Raw genomic sequence first — 19,161 nt, 5'->3', positions numbered from 1 at the left:
GCTTACATTTGCATATCCCAGCTGCACTTGGGCATCCGAAGGACCAGGTAGTGCATGCTGGAGGGCCACTTCCTGACCTTGCATAAGTGGGGCAGCTCTTGAAGGCCCAGGCAAGGTATGATGGATGGTGGACGGGCCGGCGGCGTTGCATTCTTGTACAGATGATTGCACTTGTTTTGGAGGCTTCGGCCAGCTACCATATTGCCGGACAGTAGCCTTTACAGGGCCCGCATTATTAACCCTCTCTTTCTTAGCGAGTTGAGGCGATTGAAATTCTTCACAATTTGCCTTAAAAAGAAGAGAAAAAATTAGTATCTAAATAATTTGCCCCTTTTTTACAGAAAGAAAGTTATTAACTACAATTTTGTTTAGACAAAGCATTTATCACCAAGAAAGCACAACATAAAAAAATTTCGGGAAATATACTAATTGTATCCTTTTTTGAATCTGAGAATTACGGCTCACTGAGCCCTTCAAAAGCCTGCCTATATAAATCGGCCTAATTTCTTATTTTTAAGCGTTTCTGTTCTTTTCTGCTTTTAATCTGCATTGTGCACGCCTTGTTTGATGCATTTAAAGTATTAACGGTATTTTTTATCTTTCCATTTCCTTTTACGATAGCTGGTATTTATCACACACCCAGAAAAAACAGCCCACGGAAAATAACCCCCACGGAAAATATCCCTGAGAAAAGACATGGGAAAATACCCCCTCCCTCCACCGAAAGATCTGGCAAAAATGCTATTCAATTTACGCATAATAAAGCACTGTATCTTTTTCTTAACCTCACCCCCCTTACTTTTCACGCGAATAAACAGGTTTTTTTAACCATACAATGGAGTTGTTATACTTGAGGCATTGTCAACCCCCCCCCCCCTTTCACCAATGTCCTAAAAATATTGTTAGGCATTAATTTTGGAAATAACTCATTTCCATGCTTCCATAGCACATAGAATTACCCAAAGCCTGTAACCACACAAGGTTAATTAACAATAATGTCTCTTTTCACGCGAAACTGTTTTTTTTAATTCGTTGGGAAAAACTAACCTTCTCAGAGAAACCCTTTGGTTAAGCCGCTATCCAAATTCTTGTATAATTATCAAAGCCGGATGCACTTTAAAGGGGTGTCAGTAATTATCAGATATTTAAATTGTTGCGAGACATCTGTAAGTCAAGCCATAGCGGATTCTATATTAAGGAATGACAGAAAGATGACAACTTCATTTATGTAAGATATGGAATATATAGAAAACATAATTATGGTCGTCAAAAGAGAAGGGATTAAGGTTGTGTTGTATAAACCGAAAAAAAGTTCATATTTGCCAACTTTTAAATGTAATGAAAATATTAGCAGGAGTTGGGGATAGGGGGGGGGGGGTTTAAAAGCAAAAGGTATATTGTAAAACACGGATCCAATTTTAATTTTAAAATAAAAAATGAAAAAAGAAATTAAAAATAAAATTTTTGATTCCAATAAAAAAAGTTAAACAATAATTTCATGTGTTCTATCCATTGTGTTGTGGAACTTTCTGATAATTTAATCACATTGCATGTCCGTTATATACGAAATCTCAAGGGTGAATTGTTATATAACGGGGAAATCATATGTAAGCACGTCTCTGATTGGCTGAGAAGGAGGATGTATCCGACTCTCTATTGGCGGAGAAGGATGCATGTGATCTAACTGTTTCCTATTCCAGGACACCTTGACATTCACCCCTAGCATGCACTTGTCCAAAACAACAATAATAAATAACTCCCTCAGGCCTAAAGATTAAAGAAAGCATAATGTTTCTTAATTCCCCCACTCGTGAATCAATAATTCCCCCTAGCGATTATGTAAATCAAGTTTACAGGCTAGGTTCACCTAAAGATCAAAGAAGCCATGTTTGTTTCTTAATTCCCCCCTCGTGAATCAATAATTTCCCCTAGCGATTATGTATATCCAAGTGAGAAAATTCCTGTTTTTTCATTCTCACTGAGAAAACCATATAACAGACATGAATTGCTGTTGACATCCATATATGTGACAAAGTTCCTGTTTTTCAAATTCTCACTGACAAAAACCATAAAACATCCATAATTTGATGTTGACATCCTAGAAAAACATCAAATAAATCGAACAACACACATAACCATCCATGAAAACAACCATAAATGTGACAAAATTCCTGTTTTTCCAAGTGAGAAAATTCCTGTTTTTTCATTCTCACTGAGAAAACCATAAACCACGTGGTCATCGTGGGACTCAATAAGGCCTTTCTACTTATATATATATATATATATATATATATATATATATATATATATATATATATATATATATATATATATATATATATATATATTCAAAAGTACGAAATAACTTTAGCGGGAAGAGCGAGGCATTGAGGATGGGACAACTCCCCTCATATACGAGATTAATTTAAAAAAAACAAAGTTTTTCCGAGGGAAGTAAAGCACGAAATTCAGACTAAAAACAGACAGAAATTATTAAATTCACATCATGTTTAATATATATTAATATAAATAGTATACATAAACAGACTAATTATGTTTCCCTATGCTTTTATGATTATACAAAACTAGCACTTACAAAACTGAAAACACAAAAGTGAAGTATAAAAAACAGGATTATTGATTTAAGAGTCAAAAGTGAGTATGTAGCCTGACAACACTAAAAGAATCTATAAAGCTTTCATAGTTTTACACCAGTTGTGACATTAGTAACTTTCAGTATACAATTAAATTACCTTAAAACATAAGCATAAAACTAAATATTTTTTGATAACCGCGAAGTAATTGAACAGCGTACAGAATATTGGATTGATTTATCAAGCAACATTTAGCTCTCACCAGCTATAATAACAATAGTGGGTAATATAAAGTCTTAAAAAGTCTCTTTCGAAAGTACGAAATAACTTTAGTGGAAAGAGCGGGGTATTGAGGATGGGATAACTCGCCTCATATACGCAATAATAATATAGATTAGTCAGGCTAGCAACAACAGTGATCAGGCCTATTATGTTCGCCAATTATGGTGAATTTTACACAAAACTTTCTAAATTTCCTAATCGTTCTCTAACAAAAAAAAAAGTCTCTAAAAATCCCGGTTTGACGTGTGAGTAGACCTAAGATGAGGCCAGGGAGTAAAAATGTTTTCATTTTAATGTCCTTGGTATTTTAATAGTTTGGCAGAAGAAAAAACTTAGAGTTTACTGGACTCCAATCTGGGACGGGCAAAAAAACTACGATACCCAAATCGACCCCTTCCATGATTTAAGAAAAATATATATTTTGCATCACTATTAAAAACATTGAGAAAAACCTTTCCCTTTTATATTTTATTGAATTGAAGCCTTTGCTGTCCTATACTGCCGCATTGAAAAGTGTACTTTGATTCAATTGGTTTATTTTTATGACGTATTTTTGCTAGCAAAACGCAGCGCATGCTAGAAACGACAGCCAAACAACTCCGTCTTTTACTCGTTGCTGCTATCTCAAATTTTTTGCGAGTAAAATTTGATTGTTTCCTTTTGATTAAATATAAGGCAGTAAAATTAAAGGTTTTTGATATATAATAAAAAATATAAATATAAAAAAGGTAAAAGCCTCGTTCAAGTGCACATTTGTCTCAATTGCTGGATTAGGACGACAGTTTTTTTTTTTTTTTTTTTTTTTTTTTTTTTTTTTTGCCAAGTAATTACCTCTTAAAAATATTAAAATATATGAAAAGCGCTATTGATATATAATATCAAATATAAATATAAAAAAATATAAAAAAAGGTTTTTGGTATACAATATCAAATACAAATATAAAAATAAATATACAGTATAAAAAAAGTTTTGATATACAATACCAAATACAAATAAAAAAAAATATATGGTATAAAAAGGTTTTTGGTATATAATATCAAATATAAATATAAAAAATTAAAATATAAAGCAAAAGGGTTCTTGAGGCGCAATATTCTTAACTAGTATGTTCTCGTGTTTCTGTGCGATAGTAGCCTATCTATCATGTGGTAAAATACCTATTGCTAAAAAAGGAACCTTACTGAATCTCTCCCATTAAATCATTATCAAATTTGCATACACTTGAGAGAAAATAATCTGGCAATGTATCTATCAAAGTTATATTTAGTTGGACGCTACTTACAATTTAGCAATATAAAATTAATTATCATTTTTGTTTATTATTCTTTTGTTAATTCTTGTTGATCGTGCTTTAATAAAATAGTAGTATAATAACATAGTAGCTGCCTGTTCATATGTTTTTTCATTGCCCATTCAAGCCAATTTATTATTTGGCTATCTTATTAGCTGTTACAATTTCTATGTTATTTTACTACTATGCTATTTTATTTGATAGTATTACTATTTCTATTTCATCATTGGTTATTCTATTAGCTATTACTATCCTATTGTATTGTTACTGCACCGTTGACTATTCTATTACTATTTACCATTCTTGCCGATTTATCATTTGGCCATTCTGTTGGCTATTGTTGTTACTTTTCGATGTTACTATTATTATTCTATTGTCTACTCTGTTACTATTTTCTGTTCATGCTAATTTATTATTTGGGTATTCTATTCTATTATTCCTAATCTATTTTTCATATTATTTTAAGATCTTCTATATTATTGTTATTACTGTTCTATTGTACTATTATTGTGCTATTAGCTATTCTATTACTATTTGCTATTGATGCCAATTTATTATTTGGTTATTCTATTGGTTAAAACTATATCTCTTTTATATTGCTATTATTTTTCTTTGTCAGTTTGCGTTTCATGCCAATTTATTTTGTCCGACATTCACAGTCCTTTTACGACGTTCTTGGTCTCCTCTAGCCTCCTTTTCTCCCACCTGTCATCCTTTACCGCCCTCTGATTTTCTTTACTGTCCTCCGAGTTTTTTTTTTAGTCCTTTCTGACTTTTTTCTAATTCCTTCCAAGATCGATTAGGCTATTTAATTTTTTTTACGTTCTTGGCCTCCTCCACTCTCCTTTAGTCCCACCCAGCTTTTTTTTTTACCCCCTTTCGCCTTCCTTTACTGCCGTAGAGTTGGTCCAGCCCTCTCCGAACCCGACTTTTTAATTGCCTTACCACTTGCATCAGGCTGTTTCCGACGTTTTTGGTCTCCTGCAAATTCTTAAGCCGATTTCGACTTTCTCTTCAGACGTTCTTATTCTAGTCGTCCCTCTTGAGTCTATCCGACTTTTTAATTGCCCTACCAATTGTATCAGGCCGTTTCGACGTTTTTGGTCTTCTGCAAATTTTCTAAGCCGATTTCGAATTTCTCTTCCTACGTTCTTTGTCTAGTCCCTCCCCCTTGAGTTTATTCGACTTTTTTAATTGCCTTAACACTTGCCCCAGACCTTTTCCGACGTTTTTTGGTCTTCTGTAACTTCTCTTCGACGATTTCGATTTTTTTGCTACTCCCTTCTGACTTGCTCCAGTCCTTTCTCAACATTTTTTTTTTGCCCCAAATATGACATATAACTTTATCAAGATAAATCTGGTGAATATTGACTTTGTAATTGGGCATAAAATTAAATAATAAAAAAGTTCATAACTTACGCGCAAAAAAAAGAAAAAAAAGTGGAATCGAATCTATTGAAAAAAAGTGAGTATATTGTAGAATATATTGTAAGATCTTTCGTAAGATCTTTTGTAAGATCTTTCGCTAAATAAAAGAAATACGTGCTCATGGATGGCAAAACTTAAAAGAAAAATGAGTTATTTTTGAAATTATCTTTTTTATTCTCTGAAAAATAAGATACTAACACGGTAGGAGTTAAGGTTTATCCTTCCTGTAAAACCAGCAGTTTTGCAACAAGCCTAAAGCTGCAACTCGTACTGGAACGAATAGATACTTATATTATTGGATTCATGAGTTTCAGACCTCTGAGCTAGAATTTTGGTATATGTTTTCTTTGAGAATGATCCAGACTTTAAAAATAGGATATATATATATATATATATATATATATATATATATATATATATATATATATATACACACACACACACACACACACACACACACACACACACACACACACACACACACACATATATATATATATATATACACATATATATATATATATATATATATATATATATATATATATATATATATAAGGAAAAGCAATGTTTATACTAATTGAAGCATAATTTTTTTTTTCATGGTCGTGGGCGCCACCGTGTGCGGTGAAAGTTCTCAATATGGACTTATTCAATACAATAAAAAACAACTTTGCTGAATAAGATCAAACATAATAAAAGAAAAAATCATGCGTATTTTTATTGCACGTGCAAGATTAGGGGAAAAATCTTACATCGTAAACAAAATTATTAGCTAGGCCGGCAAGGTGTTTTAGGGCATTGGGTAGGTGAGTCATTTGCAATTGCAGGTAGCTTAAGAACTACACATAGGAAAACTCGCAAGAAATGAGGGGCTTCTATTGCCCATATCGTGAGGACTTATCCCTATCCGATTTGGCGGAACTGATTGAAATTGTTGCAATTTTTTTCGTGTGAAGTGATACCTTTGTAGCATCTATCAGTACCCGGGGTCCACCTTTATACTGTATAAAAGTATATAACATACTATATAAATAATATATTATATAATAATATATTATAATATATAATATAAATAATATATTATTTAATAATATATTATAATGTAGTATAATAATATATTATATAAAATAATATAAAAGTATACAAATTACAGGCAAATCCGCTCCCTTAAATCCAAATTAAAATATAAACGAACTACAGGAAATGATCCCTGTGTATCATACCTGTACCCACAAACTTGACAAACTTCGTAATCCCCATAAAGCTTCTGTGATTTAATATTAAAACAGCCCATACCTTCCTTGTATTCCACCCCGAAAACATTTCCTACTTTTTTCTTTAAAAAAAAGGAAGAAAATTGTCCTTTATGATAAAAAATGTTTACTGAGCATGTTTTTGTAATTCTGGCAATTACCCAGTTATTATTTTGGCCCGACACTAGAAACTTCTGTGTTGTTCTGTGTTTACCTTTTTGCATTTTCCCTAAAAATTTCCCTAAAAAACCTTTTTTGTTGACCAAGAATTTTGACTGAGCATGTTTTTCAACTCTAATAATTCAACTTCTTTCTTTTTGTGGAGTTGAGTTTTTGTGATGATTGATTTGAAATGAACTCAAAAATGGTAATTTTTAGAATGAGAAAATTTAAACTGATTACTTGCGTTTTTCTTCAAAAATGGATTTTATCTGAGCAAAGAAAGACTTGACATTTTAGGGGCTTGGCTTCTTGCTTTCTGGGTAATCAAAGAGAAAAATCAATCCGGGTAATCTAAGAGAGAGAGAGAGAGAGAGAGAGAGAGAGAGAGAGAGAGAGAGAGAGAGAGAGAGAGAGAGAGAGAGAGAGAGAGAGAGAGAGAGAGAGAGAGAGAGAGAGAGAGAGAGAGAGAGAGAGAGAGAGAGAGAGAGAGAGAGAGAGAGAGAGAGAGAGAGAGAGAGAGAGAGAGAGAGAGAGAGAGAGAGCCTCTCCTTGGGTTGGTGATGCCCGGGGGAAAAATTAATCCAAGAGCCCCCTTCCTGACTGAAATATAAGCAAAAAAGCAAATCAAAGTGAAAAATTTGATAAAAGTGGGTAACCCTTAAGCCCCCCCCCTCCGCCACATGGAGCGCTGCTTGTTTTGTCACGCACTGTACACTTCACGCAAGCCGTGGCGTGCATCGGACAAAGATTTGCTTCAGTTTAAAGGCCAGCCAATAAAAGTAAAACACTTATCCGAAAAAAAGTCAAAAATATGCTAATATATGTAGTAAAAAAACATGATAACCAATCCAGATCACACTTCCGAATCAGCATCAAAAACCATAGATTTCAATAATGTATCTGATCTGTTAATTTAATATGAATTTCAAAAACTTATATTAATTTCAATAATATATCAAATCTATTAATATAATGTTCATCTTATAGCCCAGTCTTACAAAAAAGGAGAAACGAAAACAAATATGAATTAAAATACATTAAAAAAAATTACTTTGATATAGAATATATAAGACCATTTTTTTTAATATTGGAGAATTTAAACCTGTTGGTATTAATAATCTTAATGCGTACTTAAGATTTGGTATTCGTTGTTGAAATCCTGTTAGTCTTGTAGTAAATCCAGAATTGCTTAAATGAGTCAGTGTTGTTTTTATGATCAAACCAGGAGAAAGTTTCAATTAACTTTTAAAGTCGCCAAGCTATTTTTGTGCTGGGTTTGGAATTTTAATTCCCGTGATTCTAGAGCTATAAATTGACCACCGTAATTTAACGAGGGATGATCTACTCTTGTCACCTGATATACATCTCGGGGGTACTGGTGCATTATACGGACACTTCTATATACTGCTAAAGAAGTCAAGTTTGGTTAATGCTAATGAAATAAAATAGGATGAATATATAATAGTTTATAAACCAATTTGGGCTATATATTTTCACACTAAGGGGTGGGGTGGGGGTAAAGCATACCATTTATTAAATACGTAACCTAACCTAACCAGAGACAGATACGCGGTTATAATGGTTTATGAACAAAATTATAAGAATTACATAAATGGCAAATCCCAAATTGTAATTTTAACATTCATATTAGATCACCCGTTTCACTCAATTCCACTTTAACAACTGTTTTAGTACCGGGTATTTGTCCCGTTATATGTAGCATCTTCCGTTTGACGTTCCATATACAGTATATAGAAGTGTGCGTTTAATGCACTAGTACCCATCTGGGGTTGCTACCGGACGGGACACTCCTGCAATACCGTGTATCTTCATGCCAGGCATGGCACACTTTTCGTCATGTGTGACATAATTCCATCTGCACACGGTACACACGTGGCACATCTGCACACGGCATACGCATCTGCGCGTGGCATACGCCACGCGCTTGCGGGGGCGCCCACTCTGACATACATCCGTGATCGCTACTTATTTCGTTATGGCTGGACACTTCCGCCACACTGTCTCAGTTCGTCTCACCTATGGGACTTTTGCTCCATGCGTGACATGCTTCCAACACACGTGGTAAACGCTCTGGTGTAAGTCTTACGGACTGGACACACGTCATTTTTATTTTTTTAATGGTTCTCTGATTAATTACCACGAGAGACCGATCATTAATGCCGGTGCTTGTGTGGAAAGCGGTAAGTGCGCGAAAACTGAAGTTCATTAACGCTAATGAAATAAAAACAAAATAGGATGAAACCATAATAGTTTATGAACAAAATTGGGCTATATATTTTCACATTAGGGGTGTGGGGGGATGTTGGTAAAGCATAGCATATATTCAATACGTAACCTAACGTAACCCAACCTAGGTACCTTTTAGCCCCCCTAAACCCCCCAAAGAACTAAAGTTTAAATATAGTTCCCGGAGAGAGAAACCTTTTGTTTATGCCTCACTATTCAGCGGAAACCTGTTTATCAATAGCATTTTGACGTTTCGATGCTGTCTTTTACTTGCGCACTTACCGCTTTGTACACAAGTACCTTAATGCCCTTCAGGAACCAAATTGATTCACGTTTTTCGTTCTTTTTTTGAAGAGCCAAATTGCCGTATTTAGCCTCATTTCTATGTGTTCCTAGTGAAATTTCCAACAAATGGAGGATCACTATCCCAAGTTTTTCAAAAAGTTTTTGACCAGTGTTTACGAAACTGTGAATAAATATATATATATATATATATATATATATATATATATATATATATATATATATATATATATGTGCTCATCCGCATGTTGTAACCAAGAAAAATAGGGAAAACAAAATCTGGAAAAAAAGGGTAGCCGCATGTTGTAACCAAGACCAGCAAGCTTCTTCATCACTTCACTCAATTGATATTGACATACAAATTTTAGTTCTAATAAAAGCAAAATGTTTTCCACTTTTCATATAAAACTATCAAGTTGCCTTATTTTCCAGATCTCTCAACACAACAGTTCCAGAGTTGGTCCCAGAGTGCGCCCTACAGCTATTGTTCGGCATTCATCTCCCTCGACAGATTCTTCACGCTCTGCGTCGCTGGAAAGGTGGACCACCGATAAGGATTTTACAAGATCCTCTCACTTCGAAGGGTTTGCCGAACGGTCGACAAAAGGCTGGGGATTAGGGAGTCAAAGGTCCCTTTCACGTTTACCAGTTAGTTTTTTTTGCAATTTAGTATATCTAGCTCCCATATACATTAGTGTTCACTAAGTTTGTTATTAAACATTTGAATTTCTGTGGAGATTTGCAATTTCATTAAAAAAATGAAAATCGAAGAAATAGCAATTTTTCAATTTCAAATGGTTTATTTTGCTATCTGCTATCATCTGAAATATCCTTTTTATTTTTATATTTACCTTACAGTAAACATCAAAATTATAACATTTTCCTCCTGTACCAATATTATGTTTAATCATACCTGAAAACCACGATTTGTTAGAATTCCGTGTTTTAGAGTTTCGGTTACTATTGAGTCTGGTCGCTCCTTACTTACAGTTCGTTACCGCGAACTGTTTGATCATACCTGAAAACCACGATTTTTTAAAGATTTTTCTTTTTGCTGTTTCAAACTTATGAAGTTTTTAAGTCGGTACCAAATTTTCGTCAGTGTTGTCCCGTTGAACCATGATAATTAATAAACACAACTAATTAGGTAAATTTAACACCAATTTTGTCCGTAAAACTAAACATTAAATATTAGTTGCTTCCCAAAGGGAACTAAACCTTTAAAGGAATGATACACCTGTTGACCTGTTTGGTTCCATGTGTTTCTAGCTTTTTGGACTTACCTTGGACTTACCTTTAAGTTTCACATTATTTTTCATTTACTAATGCGATAAAATAGGCAGTGTTGCAGGCGGGGACGAATGCGGGGGGTAGGGGGCTGCCATGAAGTTTCCTGAAGGTGGCTAATATTGAATTAGATGATGATGCAGAAAAGGAGGGGGGAGGGTCAGGAAAGAACATATCATTTGATTAGCTGCTATTTGAAGATTTCTCACAAACAAAACTAATAAACAAGGCAGCAGGATATGATACGTCTTAAGGGGGTGCTACCATTTCGACTAACCGTCACAAGCAGGGAAGTCCCGAGGCTTGTCTTATTCGGGGGGCAATCTTCGTAAATTTTACCGAATTGCTACCTGATTTATGTCGAATTTTCTGCAGAGATCATGAATTTTGCTAAATTTCGGCCGATTTTGCAAAATTACTGTCGAATGTAAAAAAAAGTTGGGGGCCGTCCTCCCCTCCCCCCTCCTCGGGACGCCCCTGGTCACAAGCAATAAACTTCATAACATCTGAAAGGAAAATCCGTCAGACCCACTAACCGTCATAACATCTATTAAAAATTTATAAGTTTATATAACAGTAATAAGTATATAATAGTTTAGAAACAAATTTTGGCTATATATTTGCAAATCAGGGGGGTGGGGTAAAGCATAATATATATTAAATACGACACCTGACCTAACCTAGGTACCTTCCCCCCCCTAAACCCAAAAAAACTAGTTTTAAAATGTTAGATGTTATGACGATTAGTGGCTCTGACGGATTTTTTTTTTCGATGTTATGACGAATATTGTCGATATCCTGACGTTAGTGATCCTGACGGTTAGATGTCACGACGCCTTCCCCATCTTAAGAAGTTGAAACACGCATGGCATGGTATAGAGGAAAAAGTTAGTTATTTTTTACGCTGGAGATCAACAAGAGTCACGTCTTATGTCACGTGTCACGTGACAAGACACGTGACTTGTTATGAAGTCGTGTCACGTGATTCTTGTTATGGTAAGAGCCACGTGAATATATAAATATACTCACTTACCTTAGACTTACCTTTAAACTTCATTTCACTTTTTACTTACCACGTGATAAAATAGGCAGTGTTGCATCCAGGGTCGAATCCGGGGAGGGGTGCCCCCCCCCCCCTCAAATTTTTCTGGCAACTTCATTTGTTTTTCTCTTTTTTACTCTTTTTTGAAAATAAACTTGTCAATTTAGTCAATTATTGGCACCCTTATCACATTGGGTCCCGCCCAAGATTTTGTTCTAGATCCGTTTTTGGTTGTATGATGTCTCTGGTGTTGCTGTGTTGTGTTTCTGTTGCTGTGTATGACTCTTTTTTCCGTATTGGTTCCTGAAGGTTACTAATATTACCGATTTTTTGTTATGTAGTTTGTACAGAATTTTTTTTGGTCGTTTTCTGTTTTTCTCTCTATGTATTTTTTCTCTATGTATTTTTTTCTATGTTTTCTGTTTCTTTTCTATATATATATATATATATATATATATATATATATATATATATATATATATATATATATATATATATATATATATATATATATATATATATATATATATATATATATATAATATATATATATATATATATATATATATATATATATATATATATATATATATATATATATATATTTGTGGATTAACTTCTCTAAAACCTATCTACATTATTCGTTTCACTTACCTCTGCAATAGAGAAGGAAGTGTTGCGTCTGTGTGTTCACTTATCTATTTTGACTTCACGTCTGGAAGCCTTAAAAAAAATTAAGGAGATCATGTAAATAGAATAAAAGAAAAAAGAAGAAACAAAACAATAAACAAAAAAGAAGATAAGAAATTAATCAAATTAAAGAGAACATGTAAATAAAATAATAGAGGAAAAGAAGAAACAAGAAACTAAAAAGAAGATATACCCTCAATTTAAACTTATTTTTATCTTTAGGTGGTTGATTTTTCAGAAAAGGGAGGATCAACTCAAACTGGACCCAATTTAAACGCAGCCTGGAAGAGTACAAAAGAGATTTCGCGGCAGCGTTCAAAAGAGAAGTGTGCACAAGCTGTTGAATCAGTTCCCTCTTTTCATTCAGATGGGGAGGGAGAGCAGCGAACACGTAAACCCCGCCTCTCTCGTGACTCTGTCTCCTCCCTCTCAAGTGGGATATGCCAACACAGTAGTATAGTCAAAGCCATACAGGATGGGATCAATGCAGCAATGCTATTGAAAGCTTATCAAGAAAAAGAGTCTGAAGTTATAGATAAAAAGGTGAAGAGCTCTCATAAAAGTAAAAAGCATGATGGTCGACGAAGTAAATTTGAAAGACGTAACTCTAACAGAAGAGAAAGTGATAAGGGGATTGTCTCCCCAAGTGGGTTCAAAGGAAGGGATTTTGATAGTGGAAGTGTTAGTTCAAATAGTAGTAAAAAGGATTCTCACCTGTGTTCCCCTTAGAAAGACGAAGAAAACGTAAGAAAAAGGGAAAAGTTAAAGGCTTTAAAACGAAACACAAAAATATTTATGATCCAGAATTTCTTAAGGACTTGGAAACAATTATTTCAAGGGTCTCCCAAATTCCTGTTGGATGCGCACCAGGTCTATCTCGTCTGCCAGCTATCTTTCAAAGACGGAATTATGTATGTCCTTCCCTTTTGTCAAAGAGGCGATATGCAAACGTAATAAGACCTCCGATTTGTCGATCGTTCCCGACTCCGAGTCCTGTATATTTTGATACTGCATGTATAAGTCAGTCATGTACGAGCAAGAAGCCTAATGAAACGCCTTTAACTCGTCCTGACAGCGCCTCGACTCGATATAGTTTGACATCGAACTTATATGATTTTGTCTCAAGTGATGAAGAATCTCCTGTGCAGCTGAGGACACCCAAGATCTCAAGTCCGGGTAGTTTTAGTAGTGGTGCATCACCCTATGGACCTGACAAAAAAGTGGGTATCAGCCGACCTAGTCCTTTGAGTAAAGATGATTGTTCCGTAAAATCGAAAGGTGATAGTCCGAGTAGCTCGAAAAGTTTTGAAAGAAGTGCTAATGCTTTAATTGCTGAACTAGAAGATAAGTTTAAAAATGATAGAAGTTCCGTTGTTAGCAAAGTAGCTCCAGTGAGTGTTAGTGTTGTCGATGATGAAGTTCCGCTTAGTGTGAGAAAAGAGCGTAGAAAGTCAGGAGACGCTCCAAAAGTTGAAGAAATTGCTAAGGACGCAGTAGCTCCTAGGAAAACGCCATCTAGAAAGTTGAGAAGGAAGAAAATTAAAGTGAATGAGGCCAAAACGGTTCAAATGGATAATGACGCTGATGAGGCGGATGAATTCTCAAAGCAAAGATTATATAACGCTAAACATAGAAGAAAAGACGCTGAGAACCAAGAAAGTGCTAAAGATGAAAATTGTGAGCCAAGTGAAATTAGTGCTCTGATTGACGAAAATGAGACTTCACCTCAAAAATATGTTGGAGAGGTAAGTAGTGTGTCTGAAGATGGGGTTAGCACAGCCCAAGAAAGAATAAGGCCAAGTCTAAGGTCACATCCTAATCCCGAACCTATAACCACTGCTGTAGTTGAAGGTATTGCTATTATTAAAAGGAGGGGCCGTCCCGGGAAACGAAAAAGTGAAAGTGAACAGTTGATTGGCATAGATCATATAAATGAGGCGATAGAATCGGTTATTTTGAATTCGTCTGAGATCCTCGGAATTTCTCCGGAATCCGGAAATGTAGGGAAAACCCAGGAATTGCAAGATGGGGCTCCCCCCCGAACACGAATTCGTCGAAAGAAAGAAGAACCATCAACAAATAATAAAGAGGAAATTGATGATGCGGAACAAGTAGTGGGTGAAATAGAGATGAAAAAGACCAAAGTGGAACGAAAAAGAGTGGACAAGATTAAGAAAATGTTGGATGAGCCCGTTAAAGACGGAGAGAAAAGTATTGCCGGTGTGGTGAGAAGAAGAGCAAAGAAGGCTATCGAAGATGAAACTGTAAGTCCATTTGCATATTGCTATCAATTCTAATATTACCTATTTCTATTTATTATTTTACTAATTTGCTGTAACCAATTTCGTTTATTAATCACCCATTATAATTTATTCCACCTAGTTTTACAACTGAAGATTAATTTAGTTCTTTTTTTCTGAAATAGTGGAATAAAGTGTCCAAGAAAATGAACGGAATGAATGAAAAAATAAATTGAAATGAAGTCGAGTGAAATGAATGTAAAATCACTAGCCTTTGCACTGTAAGTTACGCACTAATTACAATTAATTCGATGAAGACGTATTGCGCATAATGAAATAATTCAATTTTATTTGTGATCGATCCAAGTGGACAGCTTCACCAACCTTGGTAGTATCTAACAGTTCGTCGTAACGAACTGTAAGTAGAAAGCGACCGGCTCAATGGTAACCGAAACTGTTGAAAACGGAATTTCGATACCAATAGATACAACAAAAGAATCAGATTTTAATGCTGATTTCAAATATATAAGTTTCATCAAGTTTAGTTACCTATCAAAAGTTACGCGCCTGAGAAAATTTGGCTGATTTTCGAAAAAAGGGGAAAGACCCCCTAAAAGTTATAGAACCTTAATGAAAATCACACCATCATATTCAGCGTATTAGAGAACCCTACTGCAGAGGTTTCAATCTTCTATCTACAAAAAAAGTGGGATTTTGCATTTTTTGCCAAAAGAAAGATGACGGATGCGTGTGAATTTGTTTGTTTGTTTGTTTGTTTTTTTTTCCCAAAGGTAATCGTATCGATCCCCTAGTCCTAGAATATCGTGAGAGGGATCATTGAAACGGAAATTAAAAGTTCTAGTGCCTTTTTTAAGTGACCAAAGAATTTGGAAGGCAACTAGGCCCCCTCCCACGCTCATTTTTTCCCAAAGTCACCCGATCATAATTTTGAGATAGCCATTTTGTTCAGCATGGTCGAAAATGTGATAAATATGTCTTTTAGGATTATTTAATCCCCCGAAGCCCCGGGGGGAGGTCTGAAAGTTATGAACTTCACCCCATGTTAAAAAATAGTATTGGTTATTGGGAAGTATAAAAACGTTTTCAGGGGGGATTTTTTCTGGTAGTGGGGGGAGTGGGTCTGGGGTTATGTGGGAGGATCTTTCCATGAAGGAAGTTTTCATTGGGAAGAGACATTGTTATGAAGGGGGCGCCGGATTTCCCAGCATTATTTAAATAAAGATCAGGAATTATATATAAAAAAAACCCAAGTTTTCCAACTGAAAATAAAGAGTAACATCAAAACTTAAAACGAACATGAAATATTACGTGTATGATTGGGTCCACCCCCTAGTCAATAACTAGCTCTTTAATCCAAAGAAGTTTTATTAATTTAATAATATCTATTTATTCTAAATAAAAGCCTTTGTGATTAAGGGGTCATTTTTAAAGAATTGGACGAAAATTCAAACTTTAGCTTAAAGAGCGACGTATTGACTAGGGGGTGAGCCCCCTAATATACGTCTTGAAGATATGTGAATATATAAGTTCGCTACGTAAGTTAATTCTTAAGTTACGTATATTTATTACTAATAAAAACGTTCGTAAATAAAATTAAACAAGTTTCGAGAAAGCCATTTAACCAAATAAAAGTAAAATTAATATGCAATTTTTTTTAATTATTCATGTACGATGAGCCAAAATCAAAACGTGTATCAATTCAAAAACGTTCAAGAATTAAATAAAAAAACAAGTTTTTTTAACCGAAAGTAAGGAACGACTTTAAAACTTAAAACGAACAGAAATTATTCCGTATATGAAGGGGGCTGTCCCCTCCTCAACGCATCGCTCTTTACGCTAAAGTTTGACTTCCTCACAACTCTATTTTTTTTTAAACAATGAAAAACTTTAGCGTAAAGAGAGAGGCGTTGAGGAGGGGACAGCCCCTTTCATATACGGAATAATTTCTGTTCGTTTTAAGTTTTAACGTCGTTCCTTACTTTCAGTTAAAAAAACTTGTTTCTTTTATTTAATTATTAGTAAAGACGTTGGGAGCAGTGAAGATGTTAAGAGTAGAATAGCCAAGGCTCAGGGTGTTTTTCACAGTTGAAAACAGTTTGGAAGAATGGGAAGGTAAGTCTATGAACCAAAGTTGGAATATTGGAAGCTCCAGTGATGACAGTGGTCAAATACGGTTCTGAAGCATGGGCTCTCCGAAAAGTGGAGGAACATTGCTAGATGTTTTCGAGAGAAATTGCAGCCTGCGGATTGTTTTGGGTACCCAACTGACTGACCGTATTTCAAACAGTAGGCAGTACAAAAATTGGGTGGTTCAATCCCGCTTTCTAGGGTTATAATGAGAGAAAGGTTGAAATGGCCAGAGCCAGGCCCATGGTTCATCTGCGGATGAACCATGACTTATTACCAAAGATTGTCCAAGTCTTTCGGCCAACCGCCTGGGGCTAAATGAAAAGCAGGTCGTCCGCGGTTAGGGTGGGAGGGTGTCGTAAAGAAAGATTTAAGGGAAACTTGAACTTTATGGGAGGATGTAAAGAGGTATTCGAATAGATAGGGATAGAGTAGGAACGTGCGTAGCTATGTTGGCCTTAGGCGACTATGTGCTGTGGTGAGATGTTTGTAGTAGTAGTAGTATTTGTAGTAGTAGTAGTAGTAGTAGTGTAGTAGTAGTAGTAGTAGTAGTATTTATAGCAGTATTATTTTGACTAGGTAGAGAGGCGGGGAAGAGATAAAGACCGAATTTAAGTTTTTATTTGATTTGTGGATTCATTTCAACAGTGTAGCGTTTTTTAAAACACATCGAAAAAAGTGTGGAGGGCCTTGAATATAGGACATTCCTTGGGAGTTATTTCAGTCAACACCGGTTCTCAACCTGTAAGGGCGGGTTAATAACAGTTTCACGAGGGATGGAAGTTAATTATCACAATAATTCCTTTTTTTATCACATATCACATTTCACATATTGTGTGAAATATCACAATATTTCACATTATTATCCTTTTTTAATTATAAAGCCACTAGGTTAGGTTATAATTATAAAGGTTAGGTTATAATTTATTAGGTTAGGTTATAGGTTATAATTTATTATATAAATATAATAAATTATAATTATAAAGCCACTAGGCATTACAACTCCCCTTCAAAATGAGCCCTTAAAAAGTTCTCTATGATATTCCAGTGCCCTGCTAAGTGACAAGAAAAAGAGGAAGAAAGAAAAACTCAAGAAAAAAAAAAGACATTTAAAAAAAGCTTCAAAAAAGTGACTTTCCTTGTTGTTCAAGGTATGGGGGCTGCAAGTTTCCTGTGCGGGGTTGTAGGCAAGGGGTATTACAATGGCGTATTTATCGTCTTTTTTAAGACGCCAGTTTCCACGGGTTTAAGACTGTTTTTGAAATTCGCATAAATTTGTTTTCAAAATAGTATTTTGTTTTCAAAATAGCATTTTCAAAATTTACTCTGATTAGCCTGTTCAGGTTAATCAGAGTAATAGTTACTGTTCCTGATGATGACCATTTTTTCTCAGATGGCCATTTTTTCTCACTAGACAGTTTTTTTTTTTTTGTATATGTTTTTAAATTTTGGTTCTTATGGGCCGTGGTTTGTTCTTTACTAGGTTGCAGCTCTCTTTGCAACCATGATATGCATTATCCTCCATTAGAGGAGCTGTCGAAGTTTATACCTGACAGAGCTAAGGCAAAAAGCTGCATTCATCATAGTCTGACTCTTTAGCAGTACTTACAGTAAGGACCCCCCCCCCCCCAATAGCACATAAAAATTTGTTCAGTGTACTGTCGCCATGACCCCATAGCAGAGACTATCTAAAAAAACCTACCCTTAGTGCCTTTAAGAAATGGTATAATAAATATTAAAAAAAAAATTAAAAACAATTACCAGGACTAGGGGCAATTTGCCAAATGATAGCACCGTGAAGCATGATCAAGGTCACAGCGATAGCGTCAGCCACGGCCCATAGTCACCAAAAGTTTAAAACCCCTTTTTGAAAAAAAAAACTGTCGAGGGAGGAAAAATTGCCATTTTTAGCTGATTCAGAAGTGGAAATTATTATTATTTATATTTATTATTATTTCGAATTCTTATTAATAATAATATAATAATAATATAATAATAATTTATTATTATTTTGAATTCTTATTAATAATAATATAATAATAATATATTTATATTATTATTTCGGTATAATTATTATTTCGAATTCTTTCGTAGCAAAATATTCTTCTTAAAGTAGTTATTTTGAAAGATCCAGAAAAATAAACCCCTCGGATCAAAATGAAAAATACACCGTTGAAATTGCCATTTCCG

The 19,161-nt window shown here is 34.7% G+C and overlaps 1 protein-coding gene across 1 annotated transcript in view; it reads right to left on the bottom strand.

Annotated features, from left to right (window-relative positions):
• Positions 1 to 19,161, bottom strand: part of ash1 (histone-lysine N-methyltransferase ash1) — a 175,436-nt gene that overhangs the window by 122,959 nt on the left and 33,316 nt on the right. The window lies entirely within an intron of this gene.

Source organism: Artemia sp. Qi Xiang Cuo, chromosome 15, assembly GCF_049724085.1.
Source record: "Artemia sp. Qi Xiang Cuo chromosome 15, ASM4972408v1, whole genome shotgun sequence".
NCBI classification, from domain to species: Eukaryota; Metazoa; Arthropoda; class Branchiopoda; order Anostraca; family Artemiidae; genus Artemia; species Artemia sp. Qi Xiang Cuo.
The sequence above is the reverse complement of the archived record's forward strand: the minus strand, read 5'-3'. Positions and strand labels throughout refer to the sequence as shown.